The sequence below is a fragment of the Aythya marila genome (assembly GCF_965140915.1).
Source record: "Aythya marila genome assembly, chromosome: W".
In the NCBI taxonomy this organism is placed as follows: domain Eukaryota; kingdom Metazoa; phylum Chordata; class Aves; order Anseriformes; family Anatidae; genus Aythya; species Aythya marila.
This window is the reverse complement of record NC_139081.1, coordinates 10821462-10843492: the sequence shown is the minus strand read 5'-3', so window position 1 is coordinate 10843492 and position 22031 is coordinate 10821462. Positions and strand designations below refer to the sequence as shown.

Here is a 22031-nt window from a genome sequence, read left to right as displayed (position 1 = left end):
GTCAGCTCTCCGCAGAACCACCCCTGTCGATGGGACCGCCGAAATCAGCAGGGCATGCCTTCCTGCTGCTGTGGCGGTGAGGCTCCCCAGTAGGTGACTGGATCCCGGACGAGCCCCCAAATTGCGAGAAACACTCCGTAGCCAATAACTTAGGCTCAGGCGAGGATCTCAGTGAAGTAGTAATTTATTCGCGATTGCAATGGCGGGCGCCCCACAAGCAGGAGAGAGCGCATCTACTAGTTCCAAAACACAGTTTATATACCTTATGATGGCAGGACCCTCCCCTGTTTCCCCACTGAGTGGGTAATCCAGGTTCATAATCTATCTGATGCTTCACAAACAATGCATGGCCTTCAGTCGCCGGCCTGTTAAATTTCAAATTTCTTTTGACATTTTTACTGCTTGAAGTGGTAATGTTTCTTCACTTATCTGACTTGACTTGACACTGTGATTTTCACCTAATTGTCCTAAGGAGTCTGATTGTCTGCATTTTACAAGGTCGCCTGCTAAACTTTCTTATCACTGTAAGCATATCTCAGTACCACATTCCCTCCTTCTAAACAATGTAACTCTGCAAAAACAACATTTCTATTCCCACAATGAGGCGATCAAAGTGCCTGTTCCCGTCCTGGTCTCCATTCTGCCAGCCTGTTCCTCTTCACTCCTTTTTCCTGCTTCTTTATTGATGACATAACTTCATCGTGTTGCCTTTTTCTTTTTCTTTTTTTTTTTTTTTTTATCTTGAGGGCAGGCTCCCCTCTTATACCCTTCTCTCCACAGCAGTTCTTTTCAAAACAACTTTTCATTGGTCAAACAACTTTGCAAATAATAACTACAGCAAACACCCAGCAACTTCCATGCCTTAATGGCTGGAGAACAAGCAACCCGAGACTGCATGGAGTCTCCTGAATCACCCTTCTTTGTTCCCTCTAAACTCTTTTACATTCCTGATGGCCTCGTCGTTAAGAGTCTAATGTTATCTCAATCATGGGGTTTTCCAACCCCCATGGCCACATTCCTAAATCTCCCCCTTCTTTATTAATATCTACCATTTTCTTGACACGAATTACCACTCCATATATAACACAAATATGTTCATAGAAATTAAATATGTTGGTCAGAAGTCACTATCTCTACTGGCAGAAGGAAGGAATACCTGATACAGCTGGGGTTTAATTTAGTAATAATTGGAACATTTCACTTAAAAGCCAGGCTTGATGCACCACTTCCTGTAATATGCAAGAATTTGCTTAAAGAAAGAAAATTGTAATTTAGATCACCTGAATTTGAAAATTATTGCTGTTTTATTGAAGTTGATCAGAGATAGATGGTTGGTTCCTGTCAGCATGATAAATTTCATTGATGTTGTAACCATGTCAGAGGGCAAACACATTGGAAGGAGGCCTCTGTTTCTGTTGACTTTAAATAATTCCTGTGTTAGCTTCATGGTAGCTTGCTTAGAAAAGACAAATTGGTCGGGTAGCCAGATAATCTGAAGCAGATAACTGTTCCTTTAAGGTGAAATTAAAGCAAAAGTGGCTGACTGATCCCAATATTTAAAGATTTCAACTGAAGATCATGCTTAGAGGTGCTATCATTCTTCTTTCAAATCCAGATCCCAGAAAGCCCTGTCCACTTGAATTCTGAGAGTTCTTAACTCTATCATCCAGTTGAGAAGACTGTGATTTTTTTTACAGTAGTTAAGGCTGATTCTGTTTAAGCTGGGAGGATGTCAGAATAGCAAAAGTTTCTGGGATCAGAGGAAACCTGGTTCTTACCCAAGGCTACTTAATAGCATTCAAAGTTTCTAGAAGAGTTCAGCCATTCTATTCCCAATCAAACTAGGTAGTACTTCAAAGCTGAAGTTTTTGTCTATGTTGTAACAGAAAATGTCATGTATCACGCTACTTTTACTTTTAATTAAATACCCATTTGATTTGTTAAGGCAAACTGTGCCTCAGCTATTCACTTGTTTTTATTTTTGAATCAATTATTTGATTTGGTAGAGGATAACATAATATTATTGATGTTTTCCATTTTGTTCTTTGTCAGTTTAAAGCTATGAATAGTTCTTGACGTTACATCCTTGAATGATGTAAGAAAATGTGATAGACTGATTTGGTGAAAGTGCATCTTATTTTTATCATTTTGTCTAGATCTTTATTTGCATTCCTAGCAGGATACTTTTTTGTTCTTATGATGGTGAGGAAACATTAGACTGCCTCTGGCTCCCAAGGCCTGTTTAGGGATGTGCTGCTGCCTACTGCCGTAACCAGGGAGAGGTACCGCTGCTATGAAGCTGTCTTAGTTTCAGCTAGGATAGAGTTAATTTTCCTCCTAGTAGTTGGTAGAGTGCTATGTTTTGGATTAGGATGAGAAGACCACTGATAACATGCTGATGTTTTAATTATTGCAGATCAGTGCTTACACCAAGCCAAGGACTTTTCAGCTCCTCGCTCTGTCCTGCCAGTGGGCAAGCTAGGGGTGCAGCAGGAGCTGGGAAGGGACAGACCCAGGACAGCTGACCCAAACTGGCCAAAGGGGTATTCCATACCATCTGACGTCATGCTGAACAATATATAGGGGTGGCTAGCTGGGGTGGGGGATGCTGGCTGCTCGGGGTTAGGCTGGGCATCAGTCAGCGGGTGGTGAGCAATTGCATTGTGCATCACTTGTTTCGTACACATTATTAATAGTAATACTGTTATCATTATTATTATTATTTTCCTGTCTTAATAAACTGTCTTTATCTCAACCCACAGGGTTCACTTTCCTGTTTCTCTCCTCCATCCCAGAGAGGGAAGGGGGAGGGTGAGCGAACGGCTGTGTGATGTTTAGCTGCCGGCCGGGTTAAACCACAACAGAAGCACTTGCCACCCTCGCGGGGAAACCCTAGGCACCCCACGGCAGGGAAGAGGGGAGGGGAAAAGGCGGATGCTCACCGTCCCAGGGCCTGGTAGCCTCCATTTTGAGAGCCATCAGACAGACGCCTGCCATCTAGCTACGGACCAGCCCACACTACACTTCGTTATAACTGCCAGCAGGATAGGGGGAGACGGCAGTAGAAGAGGAAGGTGAGGGCGCTTGTGTAATAGTGAGTGGTGGTGGACTGGGTGGAGGATTGCTTGCGCTCCTGTCGCAGTTCGGAATTCACAGTGCGCCTGCGCATTGACGGAGAGGAGGGCGGTGTCCGGCCCTGTGTTTTGAACGGCTCAATGCGGTGAACTCACAATTTGGCAGGAAGGTGAGGAGGCCTCTATTCTGGAGGTAGAGCTTGTGTAGAGAGAGGGGGATCCAAATGTGGCAGAGGCAAGCAGGAGGCAGCAACACTGACGGCGGAGGAGGGCAAACGAGACGAGGAGAGCAGCTGTTCCCGCTACTGCCGCAGAGAAGCTGAGTGGCCTGGCGAGGCAGGAGGGCTGCTGAGGCTGCAATTCCGGCAGTCCTGGTCTGCTCGCCTGGCAGTCCCGACCTCCTATTCCCCCGGCAGGTAAGTGAGTGGTGAACGCTAGTGGGGGGAGAGCGCGTGGCCCGTGGCGTGGCATGGCTTGGCCTGGCCTGGCCTAGCCTAGCAATGCCTAGTAATGGGCAGAGCCAGAGGGAGTCGCTGTGAGATGAGCTGGAGCCACCATTCCTAGCTTTCCCTCCCCTGAGGCTGATGTTATTTATATACTTGCAGTGTTCAGGCTCTGTTACCCTTCCTTCTTCGGCGCCCGCCTCGGCGGCCCGCCCGGAAACCGCGGGAAGTGGGCGAGAGTGGGGCTGCGGGGCTCTCGGGCTTATGTTGCCGTCTCTCTCTCTTCTCTTCCCCCTTAGTGCCCCGGCTCTTTAGCAACCCCCGCCCTTTCGGTCTTCGGAGGGACTGCTGTCCTCTGGCACGGTGTCTGTGTATCCATCCCCATCCCCCGCCGGAGGGGAAGGATTTCGGCTGCATATCTTTCCCCCCTTCCCTCTACGGAGCTATTGTATTGTGGGCTGGGGCCCACCGAGGGTCTCTCAACCTCTCTGTCGATAGCGCACGTTGGGGGAGGGAGGCATGCCTCCGCCCTTCCCCCCTTCCCGTCGCGAAAAAACAAGGCGAAGGGGGTGTGAGGGTGGCGGCGGGGCTCGGCTGCGTCACAGCGGCTAGAAGGTGTAGCTGGGAAAGTCGCCGCCGTGCTAACGCGCTGGGCTGGCTGCGCTGGGACTGCACGCACCGCTACCTGGGGCACCCAGGGCGTATGTGTATGCGCGCGCTCCGCTTGGGCTTTGCGGGATTCCTTTGTCTGCTGCTGCCGCTGCTTTCTCCCCCTCCTTTCTTTCCCCTTTCTCCCAGACTCTAAGCGCTGCTGCAGGTTTGTAGATACTGGACCAACACTTACAACATGGCTGACGCTTTGCCCTGGTTCTCCATTAGGCTCTCCTTCTCTGTCTCTGCCGCTTAGTCTCTCCTCCATTAAGGGTTTTGTTTCTTCGCCCTCATCTGCTGTCAAAAAAAAAAAAAAAAAAAAAAAAAAAAAAAAAGGAGGAAAAACAATGCACCGTCCTTATTGCGTGCGTGGTGGGATTTCAAGGGTAAGGATCCTCGCTTTGAAAGCTTTCTCCTTTCGTTTTGTAAACAACAAAACGAAAGTTAAAATCAGAATGGAGTTGGGAACCTGGCAAGGCCTGGAAGGTGGGCTGGTGGGGGAGAATTAGCTGAGTCCTGCTGAAAGAGGCTAGAGTGGAATTCTTTTATCTTTCTTTTTTTGATGTGTGTGTGATGTGCCAAATATACTGGCTGAGATGAAATACCACCGTATTACACTTGCAGAATGATCTAGTGCTGTTTCTTTAACTTTAGGATGTAGTTCAGAATAAGGTATCAACTCAGCACAGTTGAAAAAAAAATTGAGCTAATCATGTTAGAATAGACACTGTGTAGGTAAGAGCAGTAGCTTTTTTTTTTTTTTTTTTGGGGGGGGGCGGCGGGGAGGGTGGTGGTGTCTTGGCTTTTCCTGTATCTCCTTGTCAATATCTTAAATAGCTCACAGCTCATAGTAGACAAAACTGGAATTAACACTTGCTGTGTCTCTTTGCATTGCTGGTTTTCTGTCACAGATTACTTTGCCCTAGTGATGACGATAGCGCAAAATAGGTGCCTTTTTCTGTTAAAAGGAATACTTTTTTTTTTTTCTTTAAAAGACAAAGCATTGTGAACTGAAGTGTGATACTGAACTGCAAGACATTGTGTTTCTGACCTAATACAAGGCAAATGTTCAGTTCAGCACCACCAACCTGTTATTCAGAGCACCTCCTGGTCTCAATGAAAATATCTTTGTGAAATATCTTTGTGTATATATAATATGTTTATAAATATTTTATAATTTACTATATATTAAATGTGTGTGTGTGTATATGTGTGTGTGTGTATATATATATATAAAAAATGTAAATGGTATAAAGCCCAAATAACATTCAAATGTTGATTTGGGGGGGGGGTTGTAGATCTAGATTTTAACTGAAGGATGAATGCTCAAGGTGCAAAGAATGTGTTGCTTTCTAGATGTGTTACTGTAACTCATAGTAAATGTTTTATTTTCAAAGATTGTATTTAAAAAACAGTCTTTATTCAAAGCACATACCCATTGATAGTCATGACTATCAATCTGAGCAGTGTCCTAAAGTAATGTTTTAACTCTTCATTGTCAACTTTGCTTTGGAAGCTTCTAGTGGAGAAGCATTGATATAGCATAATCATTGTTTTTACTGATATAGAAGTAAGTAGTTACCTAATTCTAGCATTTAAGTGTAGTATCATATATGAATACTCTTAGTTTTTTAATTTGTGACTGTTTTTTCTTCAATTTTTTCCATTCCCATTAACAATTCTCGATTACCTGGAGGAGAAAATAAATGATAATATTGAGTTTGCAACAACATAAAACTTGAATGGAGTCATCCAAATTACATTTTAGAATGTGCATCTGTGTCACAGATCCCGAGCTATCTGTAATACTTCTAGATAGTGAAGTCTGAGGGAGTGTCTGTAATCTGATATATTAGTGGATTTGTGCAGCAGTCTTTTTACTTTCAACGAACTATCCAACAAGGTAATACTGGTAAAACAAACAAACAAAAAAAACCCAACACAATAGAATGGTTTGATACTTTGTCATTCATTATGATAGTGACCAAATGTTGAAATTATTGCTAACTTTCTTATTAAAAGCGTGAAATGATGAGATATGCAGTTTCTCCCTCTGAATAGTCTTTTTGATGCTTAAGCAAGTTATCTTGCATGCAGAACTAAAAATAAACAATTAGACAAAAACATACAATTCACCACCAAGAATCCATTTAAATAATGGGTTTAAAGTGGAAATATTTCACTTTGAAATAGTCATGATGGGTTTTTATTCTAGTATACTGTAATTTTCTTGCTAGAGTTTATTTTTTTGGTAAAGTTCAGCTCTACACGCGAGAAAAATCTCAGTTTTCTTCAGACAGGATCTTCTGTGAAGCTATTTTATTCGCGATTGCAATGGTGGGTGTCCTGCCAATTAGGAGCGCATTATAGTAAACAAATAACCTTTTATTCCCTACTATCCGATGCCAGATCACCTCCCATGTTTCCTCATTGGCTGAGTATTACAGGTTCACAAGCTACTCAATAATCCTCTATACCATATATTTACAATTTTTCTTTTTTTCAACCCTTTAATTTCTCCCTTTTCCTTTTTTTTCCCCTTATGTTTTGAGAGCCTGTGATCTTTGTTTTACTGTTCCCACACTGCTCATCCTGTTTTTCTCAGTCTTCTACCTTATTTTGGAACAGTGAGGCCTTCTACTGTCCATTTATCTACTTAGCATTTCTTCTTGTTATGACTACACAACTACCTTGGAATACAGAAAATTAGTTCTCTACTGCAAAAACATAACTTAGTTTCTTGCATACATTATTAGCTTTATAAATATTTCTTGTTTATAGCATCTTTGCTATAACTTGTGATTGTGTTCCTTTGAATGATACTTAGAAGGTTTTTCTTCCTGCCTTGGTTATCTAGATGAGTTTGTCAAAAAACAATATTGTTGGTCTTCCTTTGGGTCCCATGGGGAGTTGATCTAGTTGAAGAATCTGCAAAATCTTTGTACCTTTGGTGCCAAGTAGTGAAGACACTCCAATATTTTGGTCCTTGTGGGTAATTTTAGGCTATGCTTAGCCAAATCAAAAACTATAGTTATTATTAAAATTGTCTCTTTCAAAATTGTTTGCTTGCTCATATTGTGAAATGAGGTGGGGGATTGGGGGAAGACTTCAAGAAATGTACAGGCTCTGTGATAGACATGCTGAGAGATGTTAGAAATAAATTGATTACTTCTTACGAGAAATATTTTTCAGTAAAACTGATCACGGAACAAATCATGACTGAATGTAGTACTAAATATTTGTGAAATTTCCAACTAAAATATGAAGTCCTGAAGGTAGCAAACATTTTTGGTCCATCTTATATGTTAATATTTTCCTATATTTTTCTTATGAAAAATGTTCTTCTATTGACTTATCTGTAGCTTTCATTGCTAACTGTTGCCAAGTTGAACTCTGATATGTTAAGATTTGTAAATATCATACTGATACAATAGGCCTTTTAAAGCTGTTTAAATGTAATGCATTATTTGCTTAAGTTTTGACAAATGAAACAGCTTTCAATAAGATTGTGTTCTCTGAAGGAGAGTAACAACCAGTCTTTTTAGATATTGAAGTCTGCTGTTGTAAACTTCTTGTGCTTTGCCCCCCCCCCAATTGTTTGTTAATATGGTAACTCATTTTCTGTTTGGGTGGTCAGATAGCTTGTTTCTAATAGGTGCTAGGGTTTTTGTTTGTTTTCATTGTATTAGTACTCTTTGGAATTTGGTAAGCTTATAGTTTGAAGGCAAATAGTGACCTTTCTTGATGTTGCTTTTCCTAATTGCTACTTTTTCCATATCAAGATGAGGCCCACTTGCTATCCAAAGCAAATGCTGCCTACATGTCATCATACCATGTGACATAAAGGAATGGGGAATGCGACCTTTCTTATATGAACATCCAGACTGTTTCCATATACATCTCCATGACAAAGACAGGTGTTGAGTTTCTTGAAAAAGTGTAGTTAATCTGTATTTTATCTGTGAACAGTGAAAAACAGGCCTGGGATCACTGAAGTAGTTTTCAAATAATAATGAAATTATTTAATTAAATGACATACAGTAATTATTATTTTTACCATGTGAGAGTGGTTGGATTTAACTTAATCTAAAATGTGAATTTGGTTATTGGCTTTGTTGTGCAGAATTTAGGAGGTGAATTGATTTAGCTATTGGAGAGGTTGAGGAGAATATCTTTTTATATTTATTTTATAGCAATTTTACAACCTACATTACATAAGTCCATGTTATGTGATGTTTGACTTGCTTTACTTGGTAACTATATATTTCAGCAGTTTGTGGATCCATTACAAATTGTTGCTATTAACCATGGTGACTATATTAGACTTAAATGTTACCTAATTTCATTCTAATATGTGCAGTTATTGCAAGGTGGTTGAAAGGTATTGTTGAATTAACTGTTATGTTTTCTTTATAGACAGATCTCCAAGAAAATACCATTATAAAAGATGAGTTACTGACAATATGCTGTAAACACTTGCAAGTAGGTTTTTATAGTTCTGTCTTCCCCATTAGCTTTTAGTGTTGATTTTTTTTTTTTATTTTATTTTTTTAATATTAGTGTTGAATGCTCTTGTGCTATTCAAGTTCTGTGCTTCTATATAGTGGTGAAAGTAGATCTTAATTTCAAGAGTGGAATCTGTGGATTTCAACAACTTAATACATCCTTAACAGATGAGCTGCTGAACTTTAGACCTTCAGTTGCAGGTGGTAGTTTGGATAGAGGAGAACTCTATATTTTTGTTTTTTCATTAATATTCCAACTGTTTTTATATTGATGACTTATAGTAGCCTTTTATAGGGAGAACATTTATATCATGGTGATCAGCTGTTGAATCTACTTGCCATCTTTGGAGTTAACAAATCAAATTGATTGAAATCCCCTCCCCCAAATCACTAAACTTTTCTTGCCCACAACATGTCTGTCTTTTTTTCTTGCTATCCTTTTTCAAATGCTGTGTCAAATATAATGTACTATACTGAATTTTAGTAGATGTCTCTTATATGCATAGAAAACTACCTATCATACTGATGAGTGTTGTGCCTATGTTCCTTATGTTTGGAGAGTAGACTTTTTTTATTCATTTTTCTGGGAGTGATACAAATAATGAAAATAGGCTTGGAAGATGTAGGTTGTCTGACCTGTATTTTACTCAAAACAGTCAGTTATGTCTGTATGATTCTGGACCTGTTCAGTCAAAATATATGCTGACAGGAATATCTTTTCAAAAAAAAAAAAAAAAAAGGCTAATCAGAAAATTCTGCCTGTCTGTAGAATATTGCCCAGGCTTATTGGTGTTGGAATAGTGAGTGACTGTAAATCAGCAGGGGATTGCTGAGACTGGGTGTGAGCAGGAATGTGATTTAATTAACATGCAGGAATGTGAATTGATTAACATGCATATCTTGCTTATCTGGCCAAAGTACAGGACAGTTGTTGGAGATTTGCAGTTGAACAATGGGCCCGGGAACTACAACAAATAAGTGGTGTGTGGGGTGAGGCAGGAGCCTCACAACCTGATGTTTCAAGTAAAGCCGGGAAAGCAACCTGTCTCTGTACAGAAAGTTGGTCTCACCTCCCCCTTCCTCTTGATCAAACAGTGCAACAAGCCTTGCTGAGAGCTAGTCACATGATAAATGACTCGGTCCCACCTCACCAGGAGTGTAAATCTAGTATTCAGAATCCTTTTTTTTTTGGGGGGAGGTATAGAGGATGAGAACTCCAATTATCAGGCGGGTTGACAGGCCTGGACCTCTCTCCTTCCCAAGCAGGGGTGCCTCTTGGTAAGACTTTCTTTCGCCTCTGACTGTCAGATGTTACCTGGGAAAATGTTGATAACTAAAGTGCTATACTATTAACTTCAGCTCAATTATTGCAGTAAGTGAATTTATCAGTGGCAATTCTGAATCTGTGATATCTGTCACCTTAATAAATTACCTATCTTTACAGCTTTGTGAAACTGTCTCGGTGAAAGTCCTTGGCAGGGCTCTGAAACAGGCAAACATTGACTCTAATAAGTGGCTATACCGATAATCCTTTAAACATAAACCGTTGGCCAAGTCTGGGACTAGGAATTGATCCAGCCGCACCTAGGTTCCTCTCTGAGTAGGAGTTTAGAAAGCAAGGGGGTTCTTTCTGAACCTCGTGACTCAATGGGAGGGCCTCCCTCATCCATATACCCTTAACACAACAGTATAAAATAATAGTGTCATGTGGCACAAATACTCTTAAAAAATCTGGCTCTTAAATACTTTTAGAGTTAGGGAGTACACAGGTGTTTGACATATTTGGAAACTGGAAAGTATTGGGCCCTTATGGGGTAGGGGGAGCATCCACAAAGGCTAGCCTTAGATCCCAGAGGTTCATGTCTTAATCACTGAAGGAAGAAGGTAAAGGCTTCTTTAGAAGTGAATATGAATAGAAATCTTTCTTGGTCCACTGACTGCTGAGGGCACCTCAGGTTACATCTCTTCTTATCTTCTGTTCCACAATCTCATTAGTAGAAATATACTTTATTGTTATGTGTCAGCCACAAGACAAAGAGCAAGCAACCTCTTTTCTGATTCGTGCACTGTCTTAACAGTTTGATTGTTTAAAGTTGGTTGGGGGTGGGGGGTTCACTTCTACCCTCAGTTATAGCTGTGTTGGCTTGTATAGAGAGGACAATGAGGCAAACGTTACTTAATATGTCTAGGGGCGTAGCTGTATTAATAATGGATGAAAAGTACATTTTAAAACGATAACAACTTGAAACAGGATTTTTTGCTGTGAATGAACATCCTATCTGAGGCCTCTGTCCATGCTTATAGGAGACTGTTCAGATGGGGGTATCTAGTTGAAATACGAAGCAGGGATAGGTGGGTTGGCCCTGGTTGGCAGACAGAGTCTTACCCAGCTGCTGTTCCCCCCACCCACCCCAGCGTGATGGAGGGGAGAAAATAGGAAGAATAGGAGCAAGAAAGCTTGTAAAGACAGAGTGAACACTTAACAATTATTGTCATGGGCAGAACAGACTTAACTTGGGGTGTTTTAACTTATGGAAATACTTTTTCTTCTCTCTTTTTTCCAGGCTCAACCTCATTCCAAACTCCTACCCTTGTGTTGCTGCTTTCTTCTCACACTTTTTCTCTGCTCTGGCATAGGTTCTCCACAGGCTGTACACCTTTCAGAAATATTTGCACTGGTGTGGGTCTTCTATGGGCTGCAGTTCCTTCAGGAATATTTGCTCTGCTATGCAACTCTTCCTCTTTTGACCTTGGTGTTCACTCTGTTTTCTACTCCTTCTTGTTCTCTCTTCCTCTGGTATTTTCTCCCACTTTTAAAATATATTTTTATATTCTTCAAGACAGAAGTACCTCCATAATTTCCTGTTTTTTTTTTTTTTTTTTTTTTTCCTCTATTTGGGCTGCATGTACAATAAATAGAATAATTTAGATGCAGAAATTTTTGGTAAGAGTTTAAGAAATGAATGCACATCTTATGTAGGATAAGCAAGGTATGGTAGGGAAAAGAGATTCCGAGATGGTCTTGATTCTTAGTCTTGACTTCCTTTTTGGCCACCATTTTTTTTTTTTTTTTTTTTTACCTTTTTGTTAATATAGGACAAGAAGAATTAAATGTTTGATGGAGGCATTTTGCTTGTTTGTAGAGGCAGTTCATATACTCACTCATGTAGCTGTTCTCTGAAAGTATATTTTTCCACGGTGGAAAATATAGCCCACATGTGGGCTACAGCCCAGTCCTAAATTTATCTGTAGTCAGACAATCAGTCCTTAATGTGCACCGTGAAATCTCCTCAACATAGCTGTTGTTCCAAGATGATAGTCTGGGCTGTTTTTCATTCTTTGTCTGCTACCAGCTCAGAGCAGATTTCTGCAGGTTTGCTATCAGGCAAAGTCGTTGTGGCCAGTGATTCACATAAAATTTGCCAAAACTAGGGTAAAGCTCATTGAAATGAGCTAGAACTTCATAAATGACCTATCAAGTGGCCTAAGTTTATATGTCACAATACCAAAACGTCTATCTGGAAGTATGTTATTACTCCATCATTGTTAAATTTTAAAGTATTTTTGCTTCATAAGGCTCATTTGCAATGGTAACAAAAGCTTTTCTGAATTTTGGGAAGGAAAGTGTGTAACCTATTAGAACAGAAGTGTTTTTCTTAAATACAGTGAGGTATGGCAGGGGGAACTTTATCAGAATAGGTGTCTGGCAATTGTATATGGCTAATAATCTGTAGTTCCCTGCAAAATCTGCTAACATATGTTTTTTTTTCTGGTATTCTGTATAAAATCCAAACTTCTAAAAAACTCCTGATTTTTATAATGCTTGTGTTTATTACAACAGTAAATCTTTTACAAAAAGTAACTAGCAAGTTTGGGAAATGCCAGTATAGCTTCTAATAGTATTGACTGGTTTTGGTGGTTGATAGGCGCTGAATAAATAGGAAGATGCAGTGAGTTAATTCCTTAAATTATTAGCAGGAAGGAAAACTTATTTGGTAACCTTGTACCATATGTGAATTAAACAGCGATGCATCTCTTGGGTTGATCTTAAAAAGGATAAAGTAGCTTTGTTTCTTTGATAAGCTACCCTTCTTCAAATCAAAAACATGGCTGGCTTTAGCCCATTTAAGGAAGCCGTAGTGTAAGAAACAAAGAAACTATAAATGCACACTGAGAGGTCGTTTTCATTAGGAAGGTTAGTTTTTTTCAGTTGTTGATGATTCTTGTAGGTGGAACTTCTTGCATGGTCTCCTGGGAAGTTCTTATGAACCATACTTGGCATATCCTTGGATTAGCTTTCATTCAAATTCTATTAGTGATTTAAAAGATAAAATATAGATATGCTAACAAAATTTGAAAGAAGCATTTTTGGGCTGTATGCTTGAAAATAATTGGGAAGTACAGAAAGATAGTAAACAGAAAACACAAAACTTGGAAAATGTGGCTTAGCTATAATCAACCTTCTATCAAGAAAACAGCTTAAAGTAGATGATCATTTTGAGGACTCTTTGAAGCCTACTTATCTGTGATGCTATTTCGTTATAGATACTATAGGGAGGGGGAGTGCACTTGATATGTTTCTGAAGCCTTCAGCATACAGAATACTTCAGGAATAATTGGAAAAGCTGTAGACTGATGTAGATGTTTTTATGAAAAGTGTTGCTTTTTTGTACGAGTTACTAGCATTTCTGGAAAAAAGTTAATAAAATACTGATAAAATTCAAATACAACTTGAGAATTTAGTTAAGGTATATTGTTTTGCATAACCATTTTTAAAGAATGGTTTAAGGTTATATAGATCATGTTGTTTACCGCTGAGGAAAGTCTTCTCCTTTCACTTTTCTCCAAAAAAGCTAAGATATCATTTTTCTAATTCTGTATGAAGAGAATTGAATGGTGTGATCACCTCATCTTGCTTCTGAGGGCCAGGATTAGCATACTTCATTAGGGGGACTATCTACGTAATGGCAGAACTAAGTGTTAAGGCTACTAATGGAGGAAACAAAAATCCACCAAGTTGTCAGTGAAGCCGTAACTTAACTTCCCAGGACACTGGCAATTAAGGGAATAGAAAGGAGAGAGGTTTTTCTACCAACTCTTATTCATCTTTTTTATGTCACTGTAGGAGGGATGTTTGCTGGATTCGTCCATAACTTTACCAATACAGGAAAAACATCCCTTTAATGCTTCTCACAGCAACAAGATTATGTTAAATCACAATGTTAACTTTCCTTAATGATTATACTGTTCAATGTATTGTTCACAGCTGGAATCTTCTGCACCTAGGAGGATGTTGATGATGCCTGAAGCATTTTCAATACCAGTAGCTTTTGTTATCACAGGCTGTCTGCTATACACAGGAAGAAGTCATGTCTCAAAAGTCATGTCTCAAACTTGAAGAAAGATGCTATTAGAAATGAGAAAACACTAAAAGAACCATTTCTCTGAGAGCTTGAGCTGCAGAAAACAGGGTAGAAACTAACGTGTAGTTAGTAGTTGCATGTTTACAGTACATACTGTTTCATCAAAGCAACGAGTGAATGGTAAGCAGGTCTGAAAGAATATGCAGTAAAAGACAAAAATGTCTTTTTATACATAAACAAGAAAAGGAGGACTGAAGAGAATCTCCATCCTTTACTGGATGCAGGGGGAAACGAGATAGGAAATGAGGAGAAGGATGACGTACTTAATGTCTTCTTTGCCTCAGTCTTTAGTAGTAAGGCTAATTGATCTTGGGGTACCTAGCCCTCTGAGCTGGAAGACAGAGACAGGGAGCAAAATGAAGCCCTTCCAAGGGGAAATTGTTAGCAATCTACTACACCACTTGAACACACCCAAATCTATGGGGCCAGATGGGATCCACCGAAGGGTGCTGAAGGAACTGGCAGAAGTGCTCACCAGGCCGCTTTCCATCATTTATCAGCAGTCCTGGCTAACTGGGAATGTCCCAGTTGACTGGAGGTTGATGAATGTGATGCCAATCTGCAAGAAAGGTAGGAAGTAGGATCTGGGGAATTACAGGCCTGTCAGTCTGACCCCAGTGCCAGGGAAGGTCATGGAGCAGATCATCTTGAATGCCATCATGCGGTATGTATAGGGCAACCAGGTGATCAGACCCAGTCAGCACAGGTTTCTAAAAGGTAGGTCCTGCTTGACTGACTTGATCTCCTATGACAAGGTGACCCGCTTAGTGGATGAGGGAATGGCTGTGGATATTGTTTACTTGGACTTTTTACACAAAGCTTTTTACACTGCTTCTCACAGCATTCCCCTGGAAAAACAGGCAGCTGGACGGGTGTAATGTTTGCTGTTTAAAAAGCTGTCTGGGTGGCCAGGCACAAAGGGTTGTTGTGAATGAAGTTAAATCCAATTGTTGTCTGGTCACAAATGACGTTCCCCAGGGCTCAGTATTGGGTCCAGTTTTGTTTAGTATCTTTATTGATCATCTTGATGAGGGGATTTAATAAGTTTGTGGACAACCCTTAATAAGGTTGACACCCTTTAACAAGTTTAATAAGTGGACAATACCAAGTTAGGCTTGAGTGTTGATCTGGTGGAGAGTAGAATCATAGAATATCCTGAGTTGGAAGGGACCCTTAAGGATCATCAAGTCCAACTCTTGACACCGCACAGGTCTACCCAAAAGTTCAGACCATGTGCCTAAGTGCACAGTCCAATCTCTTCTTAAATTCAGACAGGCTCGGTGCAGTGACCACTTCCCTGGGGAGCCTGTTCCAGTGTGCAACCACCCTCTCTGTGAAGAACCCCCTCCTGACGTCCAGCCTAAATTTCCCCTGCCTCAGCTTAACCCCGTTCCCGCGGGTCCTGTCACTGGTGTTAATGGAGAAAAGGTCTCCTGCCTCTCGACACCCCCTTACGAGGAAGTTGTAGACTGTGATGAGGTCTCCCCTCAGCCTCCTCTTCTCCAGGCTGAACAGGCCCAGTGACCTCAGCCGTTCTTCGTACGTCTTCCCCTCCAGGCCTTTCACCATCTTCGTAGCCCTCCTCTGGACACTCTCCAACAGTTTCATGTCCTTTTTATACTGTGGTGCCCAGAACTGCACACAGTACTTGAGGTGAGGCCGCACCAGCGCAGAGTAGAGCGGGACAATCACCTCCCTTGACCTACTAGCGATGCCGTGCTTGATGCACCCCAGGACACGGTTGGCCCTCCTGGCTGCCAGGGCACACTGCTGGCTCATATTCAACTTGCTGTCTACCACGACCCCCAGATCCCTCTCTTCTAGGCTGCTCTCCAGCGTCTCATCACCCAGTCTGTACGTGCAGCCAGGGTTTCCCCTTCCCAGGTGCAGGACCCGGCACTTGCTCTTATTGAACTTCATGCGGTTGGTGATCGCCCAGCTCTCCAACCTATCCAGATCCCTCTGCAAGGCCTTTCCACCCTCATTCGAGTCCACAACTCCTCCAAGTTTGGTGTCATCAGCAAACTTGCTCAAAATACCTTCTATTCCTACATCCAGATCGTTTATAAAAATATTGAAAAGTACCGGCCCTAAAATGGAGCCTTGAGGGACCCCACTGGTGACCGCCCGCCAGCCTGACGCAGCCCCATTTACCATAACCCTTTGGGCCCTGCCCGTTAGCCAATAGCTCACCCATCGTATGATGTTTTTATTTAGCTGTATGGTGGACATTTTGTCCAGTAGGATCCTATGGGAAACCGTGTCAAAAGCCTTGCTGAAGTCCAAAAAAATCACATCAGCTGGTTTCCCTTGGTCCACCATACGGGTGATCTTATCATAAAAGGAAATCAGGTTAGTTAGGCAGGACCTACCCTTCACAAACCCATGCTGGCTGGGACCAATGACTGCTTTGTCCCCCAGGTGCGCCTCAATAAGTTCGAGAACCATCTTCTCCATGATTTTACCAGGCACTGACGTGAGACTGACAGGCCTGTAATTGCTAGGGTCTTCTTTCTGACCCTTCTTGAAAATCGGCACAACATTTGCCAGCTTCCAGTCTACCGGGACCTCTCCAAATTCCCAGGATCGATGAAAAATAATTGAGAGAGGTTCCGCGATGACGTCCGCCAGCTCTTTCAGCACCCGGGGATGAATCCCATCCGGACCCATGGACTTGTAGGGATCCAGGTGGAGTAGCAAATCCCGCACACGTTCAGGGTCGGTTGGGAGTTTGTCATCCCCACCGTCCCGGTCCTCCAGCTCAGGGCACCCTGGGTCCCGAAGCCCATCATCGGCATTGAAGACAGAGGCAAAGAAGGCGTTGAGCGTCTCTGCTTTGCCTATGTCATTGTCTGTGAGGAGACCTTCCCTATCAAGGAGCGGCCCTATGTATTCTTTAGTTCTCCTTTTTCCATTCACATATCTAAAAAAACCCTTTTTATTTTCTCTCACAGACACAGCCAGCTTCAACTCTAGGTGTGCTTTGGCCACACGAACTTTCTTCCTACAAACACAAACAGCATCCCTGTATTCTTTCCATGACACCTGGCCCTCCTTCCAGTAGCGAAACACTCTGTTTCCGCCTAATCTCCATTAGAATGTTCCTGATCAGCCACGCCGGCCTCCTGCCCCGCCTGCCTGACTTGCGATATTTAGGAATTGCCTGATCTTGTGCTTCTAGGAGGCATTGCTTAAAGAATGACCAGCACTGGTGGACATCGAGGCCTTCAAGAGCAGTTTCCCAGGGGACCTTGCTGACTAGTTCCCTGAGCAGCCTGAAGTCCGCTTTCCCCATATCTAGGGATGAGGTTTTGGTGGCACTTTTCCTTCTGTCACCGTAAATTTTGAACTCAACCACTTCATGGTCGCTATGACCGAGGCAGCCACCAATCACCACATCTCCCACCAGACCCTCTCTGTTTTCTAGCAACAGGTCTAGGAGGGCACCTTTCCTAGTTGGCTCCGTTAGCACCTGCACCAAGAAGTTATCATCTAGGTGCTTCATGAACCTCCTGGACTTGCTCGTGTCAGCCGTGTGGCACTCCCAGTTAACGTCTGGCAAGTTGAAGTCCCCCATAAGGACAAGGGGAGTTAATCTCGAGGCCTCTCTTAGTTCTGTAAAGAATAATTTATCGGCGCTATCGTCCTGGCCAGGCAGTCTGTAATAGACTCCCACAACGACATCCCCTTTATTTGTTCATCCCTTGATCCTTACCCAGAGGCGCTCAACTTTGCCATTGCCGACCTGAAGTTCCACACAGTCCAGCCCCTGCTTCACATACATCGCCACCCCACCACCTCGCCTACCCTGCCTGTCCCTCCTGAAGAGCCTGTAACCATCTATCGCAACACCCCAGTCACAGGACTCATCCCACCAGGTTTCGCTTATGCCGATGATGTTGTAGTTGCGGGACTGGGAAGGCTATGCAGAGGGATCTGTATAGGCAAGATAGATGGGTCATGTACAGTTGTATGGCATTCAACAAGGCTAAATGTCAGGTGCTATGCTTGGGTCATAAAAACCCCATGCAGCAGTATAAGCTTTGGGAAGAGTGGCTGGAAAGCTGCCATGCAGAAAAGGACTTGGGGGTGTTAGTCAACAGCCGGCTAAACATGAGCCAGTAGTGTGGCCAAGAAGGCCAATGTCATCCTGGCCTGCATCAGAAATAGTGTGACCAGCAAGACTAGGGAAGTGATTATCCCCTTCTACTTGGTACTGGTGAGACTGCACCTTGAGTACTGTGTTCAGTTTTGGGTCCCTCACTACAAGAAAGATACTGAGTTGTTGGAAGGTGTTCGGAGAAGAGCAGTGAAGCTGGTGAAGGGACTAGAAACCAAGAGGTCCGAGGGAACTAGGGTTGTTTAGTCTGGAGAAAAGGAGGCTGAGGAGAGATCTTGTTACTCTCTGCAACTACCTGAAAGGACGTCATAGTGAGGTGGATATCGGTCTCTTTTCTTAGATGACAAGTGATAGAATGCAAGGATGCAGCAGGGGAGGTTTGGATTAGATGTCAGAAAGAAATTCTTCCTGGAAGGAGTGATTAGGCACTGGAACAGGCTGCCTGGGGAAGTGGTGGAGTTGCCATCCCTGAATTTATTTAAGAGATGTGTGGATGTGGCGCTTAAGGACGTGGTTTAGTGGTGGACTTGGTAGTGTTAGGTGATGGCTAGACTTGATGATCTAAAGGGTCTTTTCCCACCTAAATAATTCTATGACAGTATTGCTTCTCCATAGAAGGGAGACTGTGTCTATGTTTATTCCTCTTTCACAAAAAAAAACAACCCCCCCAAAAAAAACAACAACAACAAAACAAACACACCACTGCTGTGTACTTGTGTGGTAGTTTTACTCGGGTGGGCAGCCGAGCTCCACCACAACCATGCTCTCACTCCCCCTCTCCTCAAAGAGGAAGGGGGAGAAAATACAACACAGAGAACTCGAGGTTTGAGATGGGAAAGGGAATGGGGAAAAAAAGAAACAAAAGAAACAATAAGTCCGCGCGGAAGCACAGAGAGAAAGAAATAAATTATTCTCTACTTCCCATCAATGAGCAATGTTCGGCTATGTCCTGGGAAGCAGGGCCTCAAAACGCATAGTGGTTGTTCAGGAGGAACAGACCCTCCCCCACGAGAGCCCCCCCTTTTTATTGCTGAGTGTGACATCATGTGTTATGGAATATCCCTTTGACTGGTTTAGGTCAGCTGCCCTGGCAATGTCCCCTCCCCATCACTTGCCCACCCCCAGCCTGCTGGCTCTTGGGGGCTTGGAAGGAGTCCTGATGCTGTGCCAGCACTATGCAGCAATAGCAATAGACACAACGCTGGAGTGATACCAGTGCTGTTCCAGCTATGAGTGTAGAGCATAGCACTGTGTGGGCTGCTGCAGGGAAAGGTGACTCCATCCCAGACAGACCCAACACAACTTGGGACAGGAATTAATTTCCTTTTTGCAGTCTACAACTGATGGTGTTGATGAATTTACTGGCTTTAACTACAAGATAGGAAAACTTGTTTGCTCTTTCTCTAGAAATGTTGGTGATTATTCATTTTGTAGATCTTGAAACTGTCAATTGCTTAATGTATGTGAAGCAATTATATACTGATATTTTAACTTGTTTTCAGCTGTACTAGGTGAAGTTATTTGTGGTTGTAGAGCCTGTTTTTTCACCTTTCAGATTCATAAGGTAAAATGCTCACATGAATAGGTATAGTTCTTTCTCTTTTGCTGTAAACAGTTGTGTATGCATGGAGGATACATGTACTTTCATTCTAATCATTTTTTGTTTTCATTGGTTTTCTTACTGTGTGTTAGCTGCTGAACAGGGAGGAAAACCAACCATTTTCTGTTGCATATTCACTTATCAAGGGGAGAAAGGCTGACATGGTTAGGGCTAATAAAGTGTTTTTTAGGTTACTGGGCAGAACTTTGTTTCTCAATAGTCTTAATTCATTTTAGTCCATTTACAGAACTTGCTGGTAAAACTATTTGTTTTTAAATGGAATCAAATTTTAAAAAATCTCATGTTATGACTTTTATTTTGTTCTTAAAAATGGTTAGTAATATAAGATTAAATAATAATTAAAGATAAACTATAAGTTGTTGGGTTTCACCTACTGCAATGAAAAGACTTGCTCTGGCTTAAAGTACAAAGGAAATAATTTGACAGTAGTTTGGAAATTTAATTGTTATGAGAGATCACCAGGTGGAAGGAAAGAAGGGACCACTAATTCTAAAACTGGGAAGAAGCATATTTCCTCTAACAGAATTGATACACCAGTGTCTAGGAGCTGGTCAAAATCTGGATTGCTCCAAAATTAAGGATGAAAAATGGTATCCTATTTCAAAGTTATTGCAGCATGCTAGGGTGGATGCTATAGCAGGTAGGAAATACTTCTAGCTTCTAAGGAAGGCATTGTAGAATCCTTTGGTATGGGGAGAAAACAAAAATAGAGCTGTGAGTCTGTCCATGGTTCTGGTTATGCTGGAAGATACTTTGTATTTATTTATTTTTTTTTGTTTGCAATTGCTTTCAAATGCCCAAGATGAGATGTTAAGACTTGCATTTCTCATTATAGATGTATGTTTTAAACTATTCAGAGTGATGATCGGAGGGCTGGAACACCACCTCTCCTATAAAGACAGGCTGAGAGAGTTGGGGTTGTTCAGCCTGGAGAAGAGAAGGCTCTAGGGAGACCTTATAGCAGTCTGAGTACTTAAAGGGGACCTACAAGGAAGTGTGAGAGGGATGCTTTATTAGGGAGTATAGTGACAGGACAAAGGGGTAACAGCTTTAAACTAAAAGAGTGGAGATTTAGGTTAGATGTGAGGAAGACATTCATTTCTCTTTGGGTGGTGAGGCACTGGAACAGGTTGCCCAGAGAGGTTGTGGATGCCCCATCCCTGGAAGTGTTCAAGGCCAGGTTGGATGGGGCTTTGAGCAACCTGGTCTAGTGGGAGGTATACCTCCCTATGGCAGGGGGGTTGGAACTGAATGATCCCTAACGTTCCTTGCACCCCAAACCATTCTCTGATTCTATGATCTTGCCACAGTGCAGCAGCCCAGATGGGTTTCACAGAATCACAGAATGGTTGATGTTGAAAGGGATGTTTGATTTTCCCAGAGACTAGTGCATGAAATGGGATGTGATATACCCATTCAATGTAGTGTTCTTTGGCCCAGATGTCTATGAGGTTGTTTAGGAAATGAGTCCTGTTGTCTGATTCAGTTCTTTCTGGGGTGTTATGTCACCATAAGATTTGCTTTTCAAGGTCTGGGATAGTGTTTTGGGTGGTGGTATAGGATATATTTACAGCCATATGATGATTGTTTCCGCCATTGTATGTAGTGCTTGTTGTTGCGGGTTTTTGGGAGTGTGATGTAATCAATCTGCCAGGCCTTCTCCCTGTGTTTATATTTCAGCTATCGTCTACCATACCGTAGAGACTTTAACCGCTTGGCTTGCTTGACTGCACCGCACGTTTAGCATGCATGGATAATCTGTGCAATACTGTCCACAGTCAAGTCTACCCCTTGATCACAAGCCCATCAATATTTTCCATCTCTTCCTTGATGCCCTGAGGTGTTGGTCCACTGAACTATAAATAATTCACCCTTATGTTGCCAGCCCAGATCCACCTGAGCTACTTAGAATCAAAGAACAGGTTGGGTTGGAAGGGGCCTTAAAGATCATCTAGGTCCAACCCCCCTGCCATGGGCAGGGATGCCACCCACTAGACCAAGTTGCCCAGGGCCTTGTCCAACTTAGTCTTGAATACCTCCAGGGATGGGGCATCCACAACCTCTCTGGGCAACCCGTTCTGGTGCCTCGCCACCCTCTGAGTGAAAAACTTTCTCCTAATATCTAACCTGAATCTCCCCTGTTAGTTTAAAACCATTCCCCCTTGTCCTATCATTGTCTGCCTGAGAAAGAATT

General features: G+C 42.2%; 1 protein-coding gene across 1 annotated transcript in view; it reads left to right on the top strand.

Annotated features, from left to right (window-relative positions):
* The first annotated feature begins 2996 nt into the window (after positions 1-2996).
* LOC309889447 (spindlin-Z) overlaps positions 2997-22031 on the top strand; it is an 81064-nt gene continuing 62029 nt past the window's right edge. Inside the window, exon 1 of the mRNA XM_082782297.1 lies at positions 2997-3490. The gene's annotated coding sequence lies outside the window, so the exon portion shown is untranslated. The remainder of the gene's footprint in view (positions 3491-22031) is intronic.